The sequence below is a fragment of the Schistocerca gregaria genome, unplaced genomic scaffold (genome assembly GCF_023897955.1).
Source record: "Schistocerca gregaria isolate iqSchGreg1 unplaced genomic scaffold, iqSchGreg1.2 ptg000099l, whole genome shotgun sequence".
Lineage (NCBI taxonomy): Eukaryota > Metazoa > Arthropoda > Insecta > Orthoptera > Acrididae > Schistocerca > Schistocerca gregaria.
In genome coordinates this window covers 258,164-272,666 of record NW_026061714.1, presented here as the reverse complement: position 1 = coordinate 272,666, position 14,503 = coordinate 258,164, and positions in this window count along the sequence as shown.

Sequence of the window (14,503 nt, the reverse complement as noted above, 5' to 3'; positions counted from 1 at the left end):
CGTTTCAGAGAGTTGACTTGCCAATGTGACGATCCGGCTTTAAGTCGATTCGATAACAAATGACGAAAATGGGCGGATTTCTCAGGTTTTTACTACACATGAACACTTTTCACATCCTCCCGGGCAACTCGGCTGCTAGTCCTCCTTTCATGCAGAATCTTAAGGTCGTAGCTCATGTCCAAGGCACCAAAGCCAGCTAAAAAGTCAATAATCGATACTTAAAACTTGAATTGTACTACTTCTTACTGGCTATTACATCATCTTAGAATCTTCATCTGTGTTCTACTATAGTGCTTTTAGTGTCTCCGCATACCGCAGCACGCGACATAGCTTTGCAGACGATAAGTACAACCGTTTCAGAGAGAAGAGCGACCAATGTGACGACCTGGCTTTAAGTCGATTCCGTAACAAATGACGAAAACGGAGGGATTTCTCAGGTTTTTACTACATATGAACACTTTTCACATCCTCCCATGTAACTCGGCTGCTAGTCCTCCTTTCATGCAGAATCTTATGGTCCTAGCTCATGTCCATGGCACCAAAGCCAGCTAAAAAGTCAATAATCGATACCTAGAACTTGAGTTGTACTACTTCTTACTGGCTATTACATCAACTTACAAGCATTATCTGTGTTCTACTATGGTGCTTTTAGAGTCTCCACATACCGGAAACACGCGACATAGCTTTGCAGACGATATGTACAACCGTTTCAGAGAGAAGAGCGGCCAATGTGACGAACTGGCTTTCAGTCGATTCGATAACAAATGACGAAAACGGACGGATTTCTCAGGTTTTTACTACATATGAACACTTTTCACATTCTCCCGTGCAACTCGGCTGCTAGTCCTCCTTTCATGCAGAATCTTAAGGTCCTAGCTCATGTCCAAGGCACCAAAGCCTGCTAAAAAGTCAATAATCGATACCTAAAACTGGTATTGTACTAATTCTTACTGGCTATTTCATCATCTTAGAAGCTTCATCTGTGTCCTACTATGGTGCTATTAGTGTCTCCGCATACCGCAGCACGCGACATAGCTTTCAGACGATAAGTACAACCGTTTCAGAGAGGAGAGCGGCCAATGTGACGATCTGGCTTTAAGTCGATTCGATAACAAATGACGAAAACGGACGGATTTCTCAGGATTTTACTACATATGAACACTTTTCACATTCTCCCGTGCAACTCGGCTGCTAGTCCACCTTTCTTGCAGAATCTTATGGTCCTAGCTATGTCCAAAGCACCAAAGCCAGCTAAAAAGTCAATAATCGATACCTAATACTTGAGTTGTACTACTTCTTACTGGCTATTACATCAACTTAGAAGCTTCATCTGTGTTCTACTATGGTGCTTTTAGTGTCTCCACATACCGCAGCACGCGACATAGCTTTGCAGACGATAAGTACAACCGTTTCAGAGAGTTGAGTTGCCAATGTGACGATCCGGCTTTAAGTCGATTCGATAACAAATGACGAAAATGGGCGGATTTCTCAGGTTTTTACTACATATGAACACTTTTCACATTCTCCCGTGCAACTCGGCTGCTAGTCCTCCTTTCATGCAGAATCTTAAGGTCCTAGCTCATGTCCAAGGCACCAAAGCCTGCAAAAAAGTCAATAATCGATACCTAAAACTGGTATTGTACTAATTCTTACTGGCTATTTCATCATCTTAGAAGCTTCATCTGTGTCCTACTATGGTGCTTTTAGTGCCTCCGCATACCGCAGCACGCGACATAGCTTTCAGACGATATGTACAACCGTTTCAGAGAGAAGAGCGGCCAATGTGACGATCTGGCTTTAAGTCGATTCGATAACAAATGACGAAAACGGACGGATTTCTCAGGTTTTTACTACATATGAACACTTTTCACATCCTCCCGTGAAACTCGGCTGCTAGTCCTCCTTTCATGCAGAATCTTAAGGTCCTAGCTCATGTCCAAGGCACCAAAGCCAGCTAAAAAGTCAATAATCGATACCTAGAACTTGAGATGTACTACTTCTTACTGGCTATTACATCAACTTAGAAGCTTCATCTGTGTTCTACTATGGTGCTTTTAGTGTCTCCGCATACCGCAGCACGCGACATAGCTTTGCAGACGATAAGTACAACCGTTTCAGAGCGAAGAGAGGCCAATATGACGATCTTTCTTTAAGGCGATTCGATAACAAATGACGAAAACGGACGGATGTCTCAGGTTTTTACTACATATGAACACTTTTCACATTCTCCTGTGCAACTCGGCAGCTAGTCCTCGTTTCATGCAGAGTCTTAAGGTCCTAGCTCACGTCCAATGCACCAAGGCCAGCTAAAAAGTCAATAATCGATACCTGAAACTTGAATTGTACTACTTCTTACTGGCTATTACATCAACTTAGAAGCTACATCTGTGTTCTACTATGGTGCTTTTAGTGTCTCCACAAACCGCAGCATGCGACATAGCTTTGCAGACGATAAGTACAACCGTTTCAGAGAGAAGAGCGGCCAATGTGACGATCTGGCTTTAAGTCGATTCCATACCAAATGACGAATACAGACGGATTTCTCAGGTTTTTACTACATATGAACACTTTTCACAATCTCGCGTGCAATTCGGCTGCTAGTCCTCCTTACATGCAGAATCTTAAGGTCCTAGCTCATGTCCAAGGCACCAAATCCAGCTAAAAAGTCAATAATCGATGCCTAAATCTGGTATTGTACTAATTCTTACTAGCTATTACATCAACTTAGAAGCTTCATCAATGTTCTACTATGGTGATTTTAGTGTCCCCGCATATCGCAGCACGCGACATAGCTTTGCAGACGATAAGTACAACCGTTTCAGAGAGAAGAGTGGCCAATGTGACGATCTGGCTTTAAGTCGATTCGATAACAAATGACGAAAACGGACGGATTTCTCCGGTTTTTACTACATATGAACACTTTTCACATTCTCCCGTGCAACTCGGCTGCTAGTCCTCCTTTCATGCACAATCTTATGGTGCTAGCTCATGTCCAAGGCACCAAAGCCAGCTAAAAAGTCAATAATCGATACCTAGAACTTGAGTTGTACTAGTTCTTACTGGCTATTACATCAACTTACAAGCATCATCTGTGTTCTACTATGGTGCTTTTAGAGTCTCCACATACCGCAACACGTGACATAGCTTTGCAGACGATATGTACAACCGTTTCAGAGAGAAGAGCGGCCAATGTGACGACCTGGCTTTAAGTCGATTCGATAACAAATGACGAAAACGGACGGATTTCTCAGGTTTTTACTACATATGAACACTTTTCACATTCTCCCGTGCAACTCGGCTGCTAGTCCTCCTTTCATGCAGAATCTTAAGGTCCTAGCTCATGTCCAAGGCACCAAAGCCTGCTAAAAAGTCAATAATCGATACCTAAAACTGGTATTGTACTAATTCTTACTGGCTATTTCATCATCTTAGAAGCTTCATCTGTGTCCTACTATGGTGCTTTTAGTGTCTCCGCATACCGCAGCACGCGACATAGCTTTCAGACGATAAGTACAACCGTTTCAGAGAGAAGAGCGGCCAATGTGACGATCTGGCTTTAAGTCGATTCGATAACAAATGACGAAAACGGACGGATTTCTCAGGATTTTACTACATATGAACACTTTTCACATTCTCCCGTGCAACTCGGCTGCTAGTCCTCCTTTCTTGCAAAATCTTATTGTCCTAGGTATGTCCAAAGCACCAAAGCCAGCTAAAAAGTCAATAATCGATACCTAAAACTTGAGTTGTACTACTTCTTACTGGCTATTACATCAACTTAGAAGCTTCATCTGTGTTCTACTATGGTGCTTTTAGTGTCTCCACATACCGCAGCACGCGACATAGCTTTGCAGACAAGAAGTACAACCGTTTCAGAGAGTTGACTTGCCAATGTGACGATCCGGCTTTAAGTCGATTCGATAACAAATGACGAAAATGGGCGGATTTCTCAGGTTTTTACTACACATGAACATTTTTCACATCCTCCCGGGCAACTCGGCTGCTAGTCCTCCTTTCATGCAGAATCTTAAGGTCGTAGCTCATGTCCAAGGCACCAAAGCCAGCTAAAAAGTCAATAATCGATACTTAAAACTTGAATTGTACTACTTCTTACTGGCTATTACATCATCTTAGAATCTTCATCTGTGTTCTACTATAGTGCTTTTAGTGTCTCCGCATACCGCAGCACGCGACATAGCTTTGCAGACGATAAGTACAACCGTTTCAGAGAGAAGAGCGACCAATGTGACGACCTGGCTTTAAGTCGATTCCGTAACAAATGACGAAAACGGAGGGATTTCTCAGGTTTTTACTACATATGAACACTTTTCACATCCTCCCATGTAACTCGGCTGCTAGTCCTCCTTTCATGCAGAATCTTATGGTCCTAGCTCATGTCCATGGCACCAAAGCCAGCTAAAAAGTCAATAATCGATACCTAGAACTTGAGTTGTACTACTTCTTACTGGCTATTACATCAACTTACAAGCATTATCTGTGTTCTACTATGGTGCTTTTAGAGTCTCCACATACCGCAAACACGCGACATAGCTTTGCAGACGATATGTACAACCGTTTCAGAGAGAAGAGCGGCCAATGTGACGAACTGGCTTTCAGTCGATTCGATAACAAATGACGAAAACGGACGGATTTCTCAGGTTTTTACTACATATGAACACTTTTCACATTCTCCCGTGCAACTCGGCTGCTAGTCCTCCTTTCATGCAGAATCTTAAGGTCCTAGCTCATGTCCAAGGCACCAAAGCCTGCTAAAAAGTCAATAATCGATACCTAAAACTGGGATTGTACTAATTCTTACTGGCTATTTCATCATCTTAGAAGCTTCATCTGTGTCCTACTATGGTGCTTTTAGTGTCTCCGCATACCGCAGCACGCGACATAGCTTTCAGACGATAAGTACAACCGTTTCAGAGAGGAGAGCGGCCAATGTGACGATCTGGCTTTAAGTCGATTCGATAACAAATGACGAAAACGGACGGATTTCTCAGGATTTTACTACATATGAACACTTTTCACATTCTCCCGTGCAACTCGGCTGCTAGTCCACCTTTCTTGCAGAATCTTATGGTCCTAGCTATGTCCAAAGCACCAAAGCCAGCTAAAAAGTCAATAATCGATACCTAAAACTTGAGTTGTACTACTTCTTACTGGCTATTACATCAACTTAGAAGCTTCATCTGTGTTCTACTATGGTGCTTTTAGTGTCTCCACATACCGCAGCACGCGACATAGCTTTGCAGACAATAAGTACAACCGTTTCAGAGAGTTGAGTTGCCAATGTGACGATCCGGCTTTAAGTCGATTCGATAACAAATGACGAAAATGGGCGGATTTCTCAGGTTTTTACTACATATGAACACTTTTCACATTCTCCCGTGCAACTCGGCTGCTAGTCCTCCTTTCATGCAGAATCTTAAGGTCCTAGCTCATGTCCAAGGCACCAAAGCCTGCTAAAAAGTCAATAATCGATACCTAAAACTGGTATTGTACTAATTCTTACTGGCTATTTCATCATCTTAGAAGCTTCATCTGTGTCCTACTATGGTGCTTTTAGTGTCTCCGCATACCGCAGCACGCGACATAGCTTTCAGACGATATGTACAACCGTTTCAGAGAGAAGAGCGGCCAATGTGACGATCTGGCTTTAAGTCGATTCGATAACAAATGACGAAAACGGACGGATTTCTCAGGTTTTTACTACATATGAACACTTTTCACATCCTCCCGTGAAACTCGGCTGCTAGTCCTCCTTTCATGCAGAATCTTAAGGTCCTAGCTCATGTCCAAGGCACCAAAGCCACCTAAAAAGTCAATAATCGATACCTAGAACTTGAGATGTACTACTTCTTACTGGCTATTACATCAACTTAGAAGCTTCATCTGTGTTCTACTATGGTGCTTTTAGTGTCTCCGCATACCGCAGCACGCGACATAGCTTTGCAGACGATAAGTACAACCGTTTCAGAGCGAAGAGAGGCCAATATGACGATCTTTCTTTAAGGCGATTCGATAACAAATGACGAAAACGGACGGATGTCTCAGGTTTTTACTACATATGAACACTTTTCACATTCTCCTGTGCAACTCGGCAGCTAGTCCTCGTTTCATGCAGAGTCTTAAGGTCCTAGCTCACGTCCAATGCACCAAGGCCAGCTAAAAAGTCAATAATCGATACCTGAAACTTGAATTGTACTACTTCTTACTGGCTATTACATCAACTTAGAAGCTACATCTGTGTTCTACTATGGTGCTTTTAGTGTCTCCACAAACCGCAGCATGCGACATAGCTTTGCAGACGATAAGTACAACCGTTTCAGAGAGAAGAGCGGCCAATGTGACGATCTGGCTTTAAGTCGATTCCATACCAAATGACGAATACAGACGGATTTCTCAGGTTTTTACTACATATGAACACTTTTCACAATCTCGCGTGCAATTCGGCTGCTAGTCCTCCTTACATGCAGAATCTTAAGGTCCTAGCTCATGTCCAAGGCACAGAATCCAGCTAAAAAGTCAATAATCGATGCCTAAATCTGGTATTGTACTAATTCTTACTAGCTATTACATCAACTTAGAAGCTTCATCAATGTTCTACTATGGTGATTTTAGTGTCCCCGCATATCGCAGCACGCGACATAGCTTTGCAGACGATAAGTACAACCGTTTCAGAGAGAAGAGTGGCCAATGTGACGATCTGGCTTTAAGTCGATTCGATAACAAATGACGAAAACGGACGGATTTCTCCGGTTTTTACTACATATGAACACTTTTCACATTCTCCCGTGCAACTCGGCTGCTAGTCCTCCTTTCATGCACAATCTTATGGTGCTAGCTCATGTCCAAGGCACCAAAGCCAGCTAAAAAGTCAATAATCGATACCTAGAACTTGAGTTGTACTAGTTCTTACTGGCTATTACATCAACTTACAAGCATCATCTGTGTTCTACTATGGTGCTTTTAGAGTCTCCACATACCGCAACACGTGACATAGCTTTGCAGACGATATGTACAACCGTTTCAGAGAGAAGAGCGGCCAATGTGACGACCTGGCTTTAAGTCGATTCGATAACAAATGACGAAAACGGACGGATTTCTCAGGTTTTTACTACATATGAACACTTTTCACATTCTCCCGTGCAACTCGGCTGCTAGTCCTCCTTTCTTGCAAAATCTTATTGTCCTAGGTATGTCCAAAGCACCAAAGCCAGCTAAAAAGTCAATAATCGATACCTAAAACTTGAGTTGTACTACTTCTTACTGGCTATTACATCAACTTAGAAGCTTCATCTGTGTTCTACTATGGTGCTTTTAGTGTCTCCACATACCGCAGCACGCGACATAGCTTTGCAGACAAGAAGTACAACCGTTTCAGAGAGTTGACTTGCCAATGTGACGATCCGGCTTTAAGTCGATTCGATAACAAATGACGAAAATGGGCGGATTTCTCAGGTTTTTACTACACATGAACACTTTTCACATCCTCCCGGGCAACTCGGCTGCTAGTCCTCCTTTCATGCAGAATCTTAAGGTCGTAGCTCATGTCCAAGGCACCAAAGCCAGCTAAAAAGTCAATAATCGATACTTAAAACTTGAATTGTACTACTTCTTACTGGCTATTACATCATCTTAGAATCTTCATCTGTGTTCTACTATAGTGCTTTTAGTGTCTCCGCATACCGCAGCACGCGACATAGCTTTGCAGACGATAAGTACAACCGTTTCAGAGAGAAGAGCGACCAATGTGACGACCTGGCTTTAAGTCGATTCCGTAACAAATGACGAAAACGGAGGGATTTCTCAGGTTTTTACTACATATGAACACTTTTCACATCCTCCCATGTAACTCGGCTGCTAGTCCTCCTTTCATGCAGAATCTTATGGTCCTAGCTCATGTCCATGGCACCAAAGCCAGCTAAAAAGTCAATAATCGATACCTAGAACTTGAGTTGTACTACTTCTTACTGGCTATTACATCAACTTACAAGCATTATCTGTGTTCTACTATGGTGCTTTTAGAGTCTCCACATACCGCAAACACGCGACATAGCTTTGCAGACGATATGTACAACCGTTTCAGAGAGAAGAGCGGCCAATGTGACGAACTGGCTTTCAGTCGATTCGATAACAAATGACGAAAACGGACGGATTTCTCAGGTTTTTACTACATATGAACACTTTTCACATTCTCCCGTGCAACTCGGCTGCTAGTCCTCCTTTCATGCAGAATCTTAAGGTCCTAGCTCATGTCCAAGGCACCAAAGCCTGCTAAAAAGTCAATAATCGATACCTAAAACTGGGATTGTACTAATTCTTACTGGCTATTTCATCATCTTAGAAGCTTCATCTGTGTCCTACTATGGTGCTTTTAGTGTCTCCGCATACCGCAGCACGCGACATAGCTTTCAGACGATAAGTACAACCGTTTCAGAGAGGAGAGCGGCCAATGTGACGATCTGGCTTTAAGTCGATTCGATAACAAATGACGAAAACGGACGGATTTCTCAGGATTTTACTACATATGAACACTTTTCACATTCTCCCGTGCAACTCGGCTGCTAGTCCACCTTTCTTGCAGAATCTTATGGTCCTAGCTATGTCCAAAGCACCAAAGCCAGCTAAAAAGTCAATAATCGATACCTAAAACTTGAGTTGTACTACTTCTTACTGGCTATTACATCAACTTAGAAGCTTCATCTGTGTTCTACTATGGTGCTTTTAGTGTCTCCACATACCGCAGCACGCGACATAGCTTTGCAGACAATAAGTACAACCGTTTCAGAGAGTTGAGTTGCCAATGTGACGATCCGGCTTTAAGTCGATTCGATAACAAATGACGAAAATGGGCGGATTTCTCAGGTTTTTACTACATATGAACACTTTTCACATTCTCCCGTGCAACTCGGCTGCTAGTCCTCCTTTCATGCAGAATCTTAAGGTCCTAGCTCATGTCCAAGGCACCAAAGCCTGCTAAAAAGTCAATAATCGATACCTAAAACTGGTATTGTACTAATTCTTACTGGCTATTTCATCATCTTAGAAGCTTCATCTGTGTCCTACTATGGTGCTTTTAGTGTCTCCGCATACCGCAGCACGCGACATAGCTTTCAGACGATATGTACAACCGTTTCAGAGAGAAGAGCGGCCAATGTGACGATCTGGCTTCAAGTCGATTCGATAACAAATGACGAAAACGGACGGATTTCTCAGGTTTTTACTACATATGAACACTTTTCACATCCTCCCGTGAAACTCGGCTGCTAGTCCTCCTTTCATGCAGAATCTTAAGGTCCTAGCTCATGTCCAAGGCACCAAAGCCACCTAAAAAGTCAATAATCGATACCTAGAACTTGAGATGTACTACTTCTTACTGGCTATTACATCAACTTAGAAGCTTCATCTGTGTTCTACTATGGTGCTTTTAGTGTCTCCGCATACCGCAGCACGCGACATAGCTTTGCAGACGATAAGTACAACCGTTTCAGAGCGAAGAGAGGCCAATATGACGATCTTTCTTTAAGGCGATTCGATAACAAATGACGAAAACGGACGGATGTCTCAGGTTTTTACTACATATGAACACTTTTCACATTCTCCTGTGCAACTCGGCAGCTAGTCCTCGTTTCATGCAGAGTCTTAAGGTCCTAGCTCACGTCCAATGCACCAAGGCCAGCTAAAAAGTCAATAATCGATACCTGAAACTTGAATTGTACTACTTCTTACTGGCTATTACATCAACTTAGAAGCTACATCTGTGTTCTACTATGGTGCTTTTAGTGTCTCCACAAACCGCAGCATGCGACATAGCTTTGCAGACGATAAGTACAACCGTTTCAGAGAGAAGAGCGGCCAATGTGACGATCTGGCTTTAAGTCGATTCCATACCAAATGACGAATACAGACGGATTTCTCAGGTTTTTACTACATATGAACACTTTTCACAATCTCGCGTGCAATTCGGCTGCTAGTCCTCCTTACATGCAGAATCTTAAGGTCCTAGCTCATGTCCAAGGCACCAAATCCAGCTAAAAAGTCAATAATCGATGCCTAAATCTGGTATTGTACTAATTCTTACTAGCTATTACATCAACTTAGAAGCTTCATCAATGTTCTACTATGGTGATTTTAGTGTCCCCGCATATCGCAGCACGCGACATAGCTTTGCAGACGATAAGTACAACCGTTTCAGAGAGAAGAGTGGCCAATGTGACGATCTGGCTTTAAGTCGATTCGATAACAAATGACGAAAACGGACGGATTTCTCCGGTTTTTACTACATATGAACACTTTTCACATTCTCCCGTGCAACTCGGCTGCTAGTCCTCCTTTCATGCACAATCTTATGGTGCTAGCTCATGTCCAAGGCACCAAAGCAAGCTAAAAAGTCAATAATCGATACCTAGAACTTGAGTTGTACTAGTTCTTACTGGCTATTACATCAACTTACAAGCATCATCTGTGTTCTACTATGGTGCTTTTAGAGTCTCCACATACCGCAACGCGTGACATAGCTTTGCAGACGATATGTACAACCGTTTCAGAGAGAAGAGCGGCCAATGTGACGACCTGGCTTTAAGTCGATTCGATAACAAATGACGAAAACGGACGGATTTCTCAGGTTTTTACTACATATGAACACTTTTCACATTCTCCCGTGCAACTCGGCTGCTAGTCCTCCTTTCATGCAGAATCTTAAGGTCCTAGCTCATGTCCAAGGCACCAAAGCCTGCTAAAAAGTCAATAATCGATACCTAAAACTGGTATTGTACTAATTCTTACTGGCTATTTCATCATCTTAGAAGCTTCATCTGTGTCCTACTATGGTGCTTTTAGTGTCTCCGCATACCGCAGCACGCGACATAGCTTTCAGACGATAAGTACAACCGTTTCAGAGAGGAGAGCGGCCAATGTGACGATCTGGCTTTAAGTCGATTCGATAACAAATGACGAAAACGAACGGATTTCTCAGGATTTTACTACATATGAACACTTTTCACATTCTCCCGTGCAACTCGGCTGCTAGTCCTCCTTTCTTGCAGAATCTTATTGTCCTAGCTATGTCCAAAGCACCAAAGCCAGCTAAAAAGTCAATAATCGATACCTAAAACTTGGTTTGTACTACTTCTTACTGGCTATTACATCAACTTAGAAGCTTCATCTGTGTTCTACTATGGTGCTTTTAGTGTCTCCACATACCGCAGCACGCGACATAGCTTTGCAGACAAGAAGTACAACCGTTTCAGAGGGTTGACTTGCCAATGTGACGATCCGGCTTTAAGTCGATTCGATAACAAATGACGAAAACGGACGGATTTCTCAGGATTTTACTACATATGAACACTTTTCACATTCTCCCGTGCAACTCGGCTGCTAGTCCTCCTTTCTTGCAGAATCTTATTGTCCTAGCTATGTCCAAAGCACCAAAGCCAGCTAAAAAGTCAATAATCGATACCTAGAACTTGAGTTGTACTAGTTCTTACTGGCTATTACATCAACTTACAAGCATCATCTGAGTTCTACTATGGTGCTTTTAGAGTCTCCACATACCGCAACACGTGACATAGCTTTGCAGACGATATGTACAACCGTTTCAGAGAGAAGAGCGGCCAATGTGACGACCTGGCTTTAAGTCGATTCGATAACAAATGACGAAAACGGACGGATTTCTCAGGTTTTTACTACATATGAACACTTTTCACATTCTCCCGTGCAACTCGGCTGCTAGTCCTCCTTTCATGCAGAATCTTAAGGTCCTAGCTCATGTCCAAGGCACCAAAGCCTGCTAAAAAGTCAATAATCGATACCTAAAACTGGTATTGTACTAATTCTTACTGGCTATTTCATCATCTTAGAAGCTTCATCTGTGTCCTACTATGGTGCTTTTAGTGTCTCCGCATACCGCAGCACGCGACATAGCTTTCAGACGATATGTACAACCGTTTCAGAGAGAAGAGCGGACAATGTGACGACCTGGCTTTAAATCGATTCCGTAACAAATGAAGAAAACGGACGGATTTCTCAGGTTTTTACTACATATGAACACTTTTCACATTCTCCCGTGCAATTCGGCTGCTAGTCCTCCTTTCATGCAGAATCTTAAGGTCCTAGCTCATGTCCAAGGCACCAAAGCCAGCTAAAAAGGCAATAACCGATACGTAAAACTGGTATTGTACTAATTCTTACTGGCTATTACATTATCGTAGAAGCTTCATATGTGTTCTACTATGGTGCTTTTAGTGTCTCCGCATACCGCAGCACGCGACATAGCTTTCAGACGATAAGTACAACCGTTTCAGAGAGAAGAGCGGCCAATGCGACGATCTGGCTTTAAGTCGATTCGATAACAAATGACGAAAACGGACGGATTTCTCAGGTTTTTACTACATATGAACACGTTTCACATTCTCCCATGCAACTCGGCTGCTAGTCCTCCTTTCATGCAGAATCTTAAGGTCCTAGCTCACGTCCAATGCACCAAGGCCAGCTAAAAAGTCAATAATCGATACCAAAAACTTGAATTGTACTACTTCTTACTGGCTATTACATCAACTTAGAAGCTTCATCTGTGTTCTACTATGGTGCTTTTAGTGTCTCCACAAACCGCAGCACGCGACATAGCTTTGCAGACAATAAGTACAACCGTTTCAGAGAGAAGAGCGGCCAATGTGACGATCTGGCTTTAAGTCGATTCCATACCAAATGACGAATACAGACGGATTTCTCAGGTTTTTACTACATATGAACACTTTTCACAATCTCGCGTGCAATTCGGCTGCTAGTCCTCCTTTCATGCAGAATCTTAAGGTGCTAGCTCATCTCCAAGGCACCAAAGCCTGCTAAAAAGTCAATAATCGATACCTAAAACTGGTATTGTACTAATTCTTACTGGCTATTTCATCATCTTAGAAGCTTCATCTGTGTCCTACTATGGTGCTTTTAGTGTCTCCGCATACCGCAGCACGTGACATAGCTTTCAGACGATAAGTACAACCGTTTCAGAGAGGAGAGCGGCCAATGTGACGATCTGGCTTTAAGTCGATTCGATAACAAATGACGAAAACGGACGGATTTCTCAGATTTTTACTACATATGAACACTTTTCACATTCTCCCGTGCAACTCGGCTGCTAGTCCTCCTTTCATGCAGAATCTTATGGTCCTAGCTATGTCCAAGGCACCAAAGCCAGCTAAAAAGTCAATAATCGATACCTAAAACTTGAGTTGTACTACTTCTTACTGGCTATTACATCAACTTAGAAGCTTCATCTGTGTTCTACTATGGTGCTTTTAGTGTCTCAACAAACCGCAGCACGCGACATAGCTTTGCAGACGATAAGTACAACCGTTTCGGAGAGTTGAGTTGCCAATGTGACGATCCGGCTTTAAGTCGATTCGATAACAAATGACGAAAATGGGCGGATTTCTCAGGTTTTTACTACATATGAACACTTTTCACATCCCCCCGGGCCACTCGGCTGCTAGTCCTCCTTTCATGCAGAATCTTAAGGTCCTAGCTCATGTCCAAGGCACCAAAGCCAGCTAAAAAGTCAATAATCGATACTTAAAACTTGAATTGTACTACTTCTTACTGGCTATTACATCATCTTAGAATCTTCATCTGTGTTCTACTATAGTGCTTTTAGTGTCTCCGCATACCGTAGCACGCGACATAGCTTTGCAGACGATAAGTACAACCATTTCAGAGAGAAGAGCGACCAATGTGACGACCTGGCTTTAAGTCGATTCTGTAACAATTGACGAAAACGGACGGATTACTCAGGTTTTTACTACATATGAACACTTTTCTCATTCTCCCGATCAACTCGGCTGCTAGTCCTCCTTTCATGCAGAATCTTATGGTCCTAGCTCATGCCCATGGCACCAAAGCCAGCTAAAAAGTCAATAATCGATACCTAGAACTTGAGTTGTACTACTTCTTACTGGCTATTACATCAACTTACAAGCATCATCTGTGTTCTACTATGATGCTTTTAGAGTCTCCACATACCGCAAACACGCGACATAGCTTTGCAGACGATATGTACAACCGTTGCAGAGAGAAGAGCGGCCAATGTGACGACCTGGCTTTAAGTCGATTCGATAACAAATGACGAAAACGGACGGATTTCGCAGGTTTTTACTACATATGAACACTTTTCACATTCTCCCGTGCAACTCGGCTGCTAGTCCTCCTATCATGCAGAATCTTATGGTCCTAGCTATGTCCAAGGCACCAAAGCCAGCTAAAAAGTCAATAATCGATACTTAAAACTTGAATTGTACTACTTCTTACTGGCTATTACATCATCTTAGAATCTTCATCTGTGTTCTACTATAGTGCTTTTAGTGTCTCCGCATACCGCAGCACGCGACATAGCTTTGCAGACGATAAGTACAACCGTTTCAGAGAGAAGAGCGACCAATGTGACGACCTGGCTTGAAGTCGATTCCGTAACAAATGACGAAAACGGACGGATTACTCAGGT